The sequence below is a fragment of the Hemitrygon akajei genome, chromosome 14 (genome assembly GCF_048418815.1).
Source record: "Hemitrygon akajei chromosome 14, sHemAka1.3, whole genome shotgun sequence".
In the NCBI taxonomy this organism is placed as follows: Eukaryota; Metazoa; Chordata; class Chondrichthyes; order Myliobatiformes; family Dasyatidae; genus Hemitrygon; species Hemitrygon akajei.
In genome coordinates, this window is record NC_133137.1 from 65,852,899 (window position 1) to 65,861,366 (window position 8,468).

Consider the following 8,468-nt stretch of genomic DNA (forward strand, 5'->3'; position numbering starts at 1 on the left):
CGACTTCATACATTAAAACAAAATGGGAGAAAGAAGGAGGGATAATTATATTTGAGGAAGAATGGACAACAATATGGAGATGTCAATGGAAGTGTACCAATTCACAGAAATGGAGGGAGTTTGGATGGAAAAACTTGATAAGATGTTTTATTACACCCTCTCAGAAATCCCATTATGATAGTAATCTCCCTGTTTGCTGGAGAAATTGTGGAAATCAAAATGCAAATCATTGTCATATTTTTTGGGACTGCCCTGTTATCAAAAACTATTGGAGGGGGATACACAATGCCCTACAAGACATCTTTAAATGTGAAATACCCTTGGAGAGTAAGACCATATATTTTGGATATATACCTCAAGAATGGTTGAAAAGAAATATTTAATGAATATACTGTTGGTGGCTGGTAAAAAGACTCTTACTAGGAAATGGTTATCACAGGAGAACCCAACTTTAAATACATGGATAGAAATTACAATGGACATTTACAAAATGGAGAAGATAACAGCATCTGTTAATCATAAGCTGGAACAATTTGATTCATACTGGGAAAATGGTTTAACTGCATAATGCCTCATAGGCTGATTTTATTCCCACAAATCAATGACTCTGTTGTAAAAAAAAAAGATCACTCCCTACTTGTACATAGTTCTTTCCTTTTGCTTGTTTTTTCTTTCCACTCTTTTCTATAAGTGTATTCCCAGATAAATACTTTGTGGAGATTTTGTGATATATATATTTATATGATGTGTGTGTGTGTGTGTGTGTGTGTGTGTGTGTGTGTGTGTGTGTGTGTGTGTGTGTGTGTGTGTGTGTCACACACACACACACACACACACACACACACACACACACAATGTCTGAAATACATCTTATGGAAATGTTTGTTTGATGAACTTCAATAAAAAAAATAAATTACAAAAAAAAATACTTGACCTACCAAAATGAACCACTTCACACTTATCACTCCATCTGCCACTTCCCAACTCCATCTGCCACTTCCCAGCCCAGTGTTGCACCCTATCAATGTCCTGCTGTAACCTCTGACAGCCCTCCACACTATCCACAACACCTCCAAGCTTTATGTCATCAGCAAACTTACTAACTCATCCCTCCACTTCCTCATCTAGGTCATTTATAAAAATCACAAAGAGTAAGGGTCCCAGAACAGATCCCTGAGGCACTCCACTGGTGACTGACCTCCATGCAGAATATGACCCGTCTACAACCATTCTTTGCCTTCTGTGGGCAAGCCAGTTCTGGATCCACAAAGCAATGTCCCCTTGAATCCCATACCTCCTTACTTTCTCAATAAGCCTTGCATGGGGTACCTTATCAAATGACTTGCTGAAATCCATACACACTACATCTACTGATCTTCCTTCATCAATGTGTTTAGTCACATCCTCAAAAAATTCAATCAGGCTCATAAGGCACGACCTGCCCTTGACAAAGCCATGCTGACTGTTCCTAATCATATTATACCTCTCCAAATGTTCATAAATCCTGCCTCTCAGGATCTTCTCCATCAACTTACCAATCACTGAGGTAAGACTCACTGGTCTATAATTTCCTGGGCTATCTCTACTCCCTTGCTTTTTTGTTGTAATTCAAATTTTTATTATTATTTATTCTTATTTTACAAAGCAGCACAACATATCATAGAGCAGATACAGTACAGCATATTTACACAGCCATCCCATGACAGGAAAACATATAAAACTAAGAAACAGAAAAAAAACTTCTAATTCAAGTTTAAATTAACATACAACCAAAATTGATCCCACGCGTCTTGCACTTTTCCCTCACTGTTAATTCTTCCCAACATGTGTTCATATGATGAAATCTTAACCATTTCCTCAGTCCATTCCCTCACAGTGGGACATCTTTTTTTTCCCAGTTTTACAATATAATTCTTGCAGCCGTGATGAGACCCACCTTTAAAATAGTAAATTTGTCATTGTTTACATTAGGTATCATTGTCCTATCACCCAGGAGACAAAGCTGTGGGCACAAGGGCAGTGTAGGACCTGACCAATTCCCCAACAAATCAAGAACTTTACACTAAAATGGACGAACCATGGAACACTCCCAAATCATGTGAAAATATGTGCTCACCTCATTTTTACATTTCCAGCATAAATTATTATCAACAATCTCCATTTTGTAGAGTCTAGTTGGTGTCCAATAATATCTGTGTACTATCTTATACTGAATAAATTTCCCTCTCGCTTCCCTAATATGTCTACCCACATTTGATAAAATATTTGACCACTCATTATCTTCAATATCGCTTCCAAGATCCTTCTGCCATACTGCTTTGAGATTGTTACATGGTTCACCCACAGAGTGCTTGAACATTTTATAAAACACTGATGCTTTATAAACTTCCTGTGGTAATGTAAAGTATTCAGTTAAAGGGTTACTTTGAGGACCACCATTCTTGAATATGCTACTAAAGCAATGTCTTATTTGTAGATACTTCCAGAAACTTCCTTTATCTACAAAGTTGTATTTCCTCTGCAAATCCACATATGACATAAAAATCCCATTCTCATAGAGATCACCTACTGTACTTACACCTTTAATCTTCCATTCTTTCCAGTACATTCTTTTCACCATTCTTTTCCCAATGCATATCTCACGGTTATTCTAGAGCGAGGAGTATAACTGATTTAAATGTGACATTCTACAAGCTTTATGAATTGTACTCCACACACTCCTTGAGTGAAATAGTATAGGATTCAGATTAGTCTTGTTTTCCACATGTTGTGAGAGAATGTTAAGGGGAGAATGTGGTGCAGCCAAGTTCTGTTCTATAACTACCCAATCTTAATCAACATCAGCCCTGTCCCAATGTTTAGCTAACTTGATCACTTCAAAGGATAATTTATATGCCCTGACGTCTGGTAGACTGAGCCCACCCATGTCTCTGGACATACACATCTTACTCATTTTAATTCTGGGCTTCTTTTTACCCCTTAGAAGGTCACTAATAATTTTGTTGTATTGCTTGTAGATCAAATCTGAAATATTTAAAAGAAGCATCACAGAAAGATAGTTAAACTGCGGTGCTATGACCATTTTAACTACATTGACTTTACCCCAGAGTGACAATCTCAGTGGCCCCCACTTATCCAGATTATTTCTTATCCTACTCAATAATGGATCATAATTTAATTATTTCATCCAAATTCTGACTGAGTTTGACCCCTAGATACTTCATTCCAACTGGCACCCACCCATCTGAAGTTAAACTGACATACTGAATTTGAATAACACAATTTTGACATTGGCATAGATTTACTGCAGTTGATTTTATAACCAGACACTTCAAAATATAATTGAATTGTTTTCATTAGTGGGGGTAAGGAATTAGGAGGGTCACTAATCAGTAATAAAATATCGTCAGCATATAGCATCAACTTATGCTCCTTTCTGCCTCCCTTCACCCCTCTAATATTGGATCTGCTCTAATCATGATTGCCAACGGTTCCAAAAAAATCGTAAATAACAGTGGGGAGAGGGGGTAGCCTTGGCGTGTACCCCGTGAAATGTTGAAAAAATGGGGATATGATGCCATTTGTAGTAACTGTAGCCTTAAGGTTTTTATACAAAATTCTAATCCATGATTTAAAGATAGAGCCAAACCCAAAGAATGACAAGGCCGTGGTTAAAAATCTCCACTCAACCCTGTCAAAGGTCTTTTCAGCATCCAGAGAGATGGCAGTAATTGGGATACTACTTGGGGAGTTCAGTCATATTAAGTGCAGTAATCTCCTTAAATTGTGAATTGGGGATCTGCCTTTAATGAAGCCAACCTGGTCAGCGTTAATTATAGATGGCAATACTTCTCTCATGAAGCCAATATTTTAGTCAGTATCTTACAGTCCACATTAATTAAGCTTATAGGCCTATAATTGGAAGGATCAATTGCATCCCTGTCTTTTTTTGGGATCAACGATTATTGTATTCATTAAATGTATTAGGTAAAAATTCCAAATTAAATGCTTCTGAATAGATTTTTGTTAGAATAGGAGCCAATATGTCCAGAAATTTCTTACAATATTCAACTGGGAAGCTATCCATACCTGGAGATCTCCCCATTTTCATAGCCACAATAGCCCGTCTGACCTCATCTTCGGTAATTGGGGCATCCAAGGACTCAGCTTGTTGTGGGCAATTTTATGTTAGCAAAAAACTGATTCAGCTCCTCCTGGTAATGATTAAACGGTGATGCATATAGATGTTCATAGAACTGTTGAAAGACTTAATTTATTTCTTTATATGATGACACTAATGTATCCCCTTTCTTAATTACAGGTATTACACTATTTGTATTCTGCTGCTTTAAATATCGTGCCAGCAGCTTACCAGCTTTGTCACCACCTTCATAGAAACTTGTTTTTAATCTAAATAATGCATATTCTGCTTCTTTGTTATATGTTATTTAGCTGGAATTTCAAATTGCACAGATCTTTGTATAAGTCATCAGTATATTGTCTTGATAAGACCTTTTCCAATGTGGTTATTTCTGCCTCCAGATTTATTATTTGCTCCATACTTTCTTTCTTCCCTTTAGATGTTTGTGCTGTTAATTTTCCTCTTATGTATGCCTTGGATGCCTCCATACTGAGGACAGCTTTACTGCGTTCCCTATGTTCAATTCAAAAAACGAAGTCAGATCCTCAGCCAGCTTATCACTGAAATCCTCTTTTAACAGCATAATATTCATTCGCCATCTCCCCCCCTTCCCCTTTCAGTACTTAAATAAATTTGAATTTCGACTGGTGCATGGTCTGATAATGCTATTAGGCCAATTTTACAGTCTATCACCTGTTCAACAATGGAGTTGGATATTAAAAAAAAATCTATTCTAGAGTAGGATTTATGTCGATGAGAGAAAAATGTATATTCTTTCCCGGATGGATTCACCAATCGCCATATATCCACCAGACCGATATCCTCAATAAGTTGATGTAAGGCTGCCCTGTGCCTAGGTAAAGGTGATGTCTGAAATTTGCTTTTATCAATACCAGGGTCCATTACTTGGTTAAAGTCTCCTGCTAAAATTATTTTTCCTTCCTTGGCACCTAAAATTTTGTTCACCTTGTTAAGAAAGTCTGGGTCTTCCTTATTAGGTGCATGTATGTTACAAAGTACTACCTCCACCCCATTAATAAGTGCATCTATGCAAATTATCCTGCCTTCCTTGTCCTTAAATTCTCCAAGCAATACAAAATTAAGTTTTTTGTTAACTAAAATCGTTGTCCCATTTTGTTCGCTATTAAATGATGAATAGAATACCTGGCCCACCCAATCGCTTCTAAATTTCAGTGCTTCAACATCTTTAAAATGTGTTTTCTGGACAAATGCAACATCAATTTATTTACCGTTAAGGTATGATAAAATCTTTTCCCTCCTGAATGGGTTTCCACACCCATTAATGTTCCATGATATGAAATTAACCATTTTCATGTCCTAAACTTTGTGCACACACGTACAAAAATATACATGTTCCCAGATGACAGTCTGAAATGCAATAATTCCCAAAAAAATTCCAAAGAAAAAACCTGCTGTACTCTATCCCCATGCTCAATTATTACCAACACTGCAAATGCTGCACTTTCAAACAACAATTAAACAACCAACATAACCCAAAAACATAGCAATAATATATTCCCACCAGATTAACTAACAAATAAAAATAGGCAGGATAAACTCTACAAAGAAACAGAAAAGAAAAAGACACATGATATGGTCCGCGAAGTACCGTGCCAGCTAGTAAGCCTAGTACTAAACAGACCGCTTTATCCAGCTCCCCACCCACCCTGTTGTACCTAAAAGGTTATCTCCACCTATTACCGTCTCTCAGTCAATGCCAGCGCCACACTTTTCTTTAATGAATTTCTCTGCTTCTGCAGCAGTAGTAAAGAACTTGTTCTTTCCTTTCCACATGAAGCGTAGAACTGCTGGATAAGCCAGTGCCAATTCTCTGAACATATCTGGAAAGGAAGAGACTTTGCATCCCTCCCACTCAACTCCTCTTTTTGCTTTGGCCACTTGCAGCACTTTCTCTCTGGCCAAAGACCGCAAGAATCGTATTAGGACCAGCCCGGGTGGGGGTCACGCCGGCCTTGGAGCTAGGACCCGATGCGCCCGCTCGTTCAGTTTGATGCCAAATCCCTCGGACGTGATTCTTTGCACACACTTAATCAGACCGCCCGTTTCCACACCCTCCTTTAGACTGACCAGCCTGACGTTGTTGTGTCTGCTCCTGTTCTCAAGCTCCTCGACACGGTTCCACAGCAGGTCCAAGCGTTTATTATTCTGCTCGCTGACACCCAGCAGTTGCACAGTGGCGTCCTCCACACTGGAGAGGCGACTCTCAGCTTCCGTCAGCCTCTCGTGAATGGCATTAATGGAGTTCTTCAACTCCGTTGTCGTTTCCTTAATCGTAGATACATCGGTAGCCACCACGAGTGTAGCCACTGAAGTGTTTAGGTGTTGTGATCGTTATGAAACAGTTGAATGCATTCTTTTACAATGCAAATCATACAAGGTTGAAAGAAAGGAAATGCAGGCTGCACTACTAGCTTTGGGAGTTGACAGTTTTCATCTAAAACTTAACTAAGTTATGGAAGTGACTTTGATTTAATTCACAGTATTGTCTTTCATTATTTAAAATCTATAGGGCTTTTGGGGTAATTTAGTTCTCAGGTGATAAAGAACTAGTAGGAGAAGATTAAGAAAAAAGTATTATTTGGTACTTGCCTGGATAACTGGAGAATAATTGAAGGGAGCAGAGACAGGTTCCAAGTGATGACACTGGCAGTGAAAACAGTAGTGGGCAGGCCGTTCGGCCCACAGTATTGTGCTAATCTTGACATCAATTTGTACTAAGTATCCTCTTCCTTTGTATCATTCATATTCTTTCATTCCTATTATATCTAAGGGCAGCAGTGTAGCATAGTGGTTAGCATAACACTATTACAGCAACATGTGTGTTGAATTTTTTGGTAATATTTGAGAATTACTGTACGCCCTATCTTCGTACATGCGGGGGACACGTTCCTTGCAGTCGATGCATAATGTGAATACAGTAATTATTTAAATGGAAAAAATAGGGATGCGTTCCAGAGGGCCTCCTAAATAAGTTTTATCTATAATTTATTCACATTTTCATACCAATACGACACAAAAGCAGTACAAGGCAAAATTCGTATTATTTTAATCAATTTAAGGTAATATTCAACGTAATAAATCATAGAGAGTTAACGTACTAGGGTGTACAGTACTCACCAACAGTGGCAGGTGTGTTCGCTCCGGGAGATGAGTGCTTGTTGTGGTGTCGGGATCCTATCAAGCACAGCAAGGGGTGAAGGAAGACTCACAGAACTCTTAGAACTCCCAGCAGCAGGAGATGACACCGGTTTGAAGAAAGTGGTGAGGGTTGTTTGCTTGGCAGCATTTTGTTTTTCAGCATAAGTTTGCTTGTAGGGAAGAAGGGTTGACGGCAGGGAACGGCTGAAATGCTGACTCCGTTCTAAACTTCAGTCCATGTTCATCGGCATTTGTACCAAGGGTTCCGACTTCCACCATTCCTTCACCGTTCGTCAACTCCCGGGATTTTCAAAATCGCCTGTTGCTTGCAGCATCTGAGAGATAGTTCGCCGTAAAAAAAAACGCCTTTGTAGTCTTGATGTGACTCGGACACCGCTGTAGATTGAACAACCCCGTTTTCTCTTACCCCCCGACCTGACGTCATACGCACTCAGACGTACGAATACTCACACAATACATTACATGCCCCCTTTCAAGATTTTTTTTACAACACTGTGAATTACCAAAACAATCCCTCTAGGTATGCCTTTCTTACATTGCAACAGCCATAACATAAACTAATAAACCTTTTATTTCACACCTTGGAATTTATAGCATGTGTGACTTTGCCTTAGACTGTGTGAGACTGCAGGTAGATCTAGTCTCTTCCTGTTCCTGTTCCTCCTGTAGACTCTTCCATCCGGCGTGCGAACTATGAAGGATCTTGGTTGCTGATGTCTGTTCAAAAACACAGCTGGCTGCCAAGTGTCTCCTCTCTGTATTCTGACGTTTTCACCTGTATGCAGATCTGGCAACTGCCTTGTATGTCTGTCATAGTAGCTCTTTTGCTTTATTTGATTGTCATGTACTTGAGCATTACCTTCAGGAGTCAGTGGACTTGTGGATGTTGGCAGTTTGGACTTCAGACGACGTCCCATCAACAGCTGCGCGGGAGAGAACCCCACACCCTCAATCGGTGTGTTGCAGTATTCAAGCAGAGCAATGTACGGGTCACCGTTGCTGCTTTGTGCCTTCTTGAGCATGTTCTTCACAGTTTGTACAGATCTCTCTGCTTGTCCATTAGACTGAGCGTGCCCTGGACTGGAAGTAACATGTTGAAATTCCCAGCTTTCTGAGAACCCTCTAA

General features: G+C 39.3%; 1 long non-coding RNA gene across 1 annotated transcript in view; it reads right to left on the reverse strand.

Annotated features, from left to right (window-relative positions):
• LOC140738650 (uncharacterized) overlaps positions 1-7,712 on the reverse strand; it is a 356,993-nt gene extending 349,281 nt beyond the window's left edge. Inside the window, exon 1 of the long non-coding RNA XR_012101415.1 lies at positions 7,301-7,712. This is a non-coding gene — a long non-coding RNA (uncharacterized lncRNA). The remainder of the gene's footprint in view (positions 1-7,300) is intronic.
• Positions 7,713-8,468: the final 756 nt, after the last annotated feature.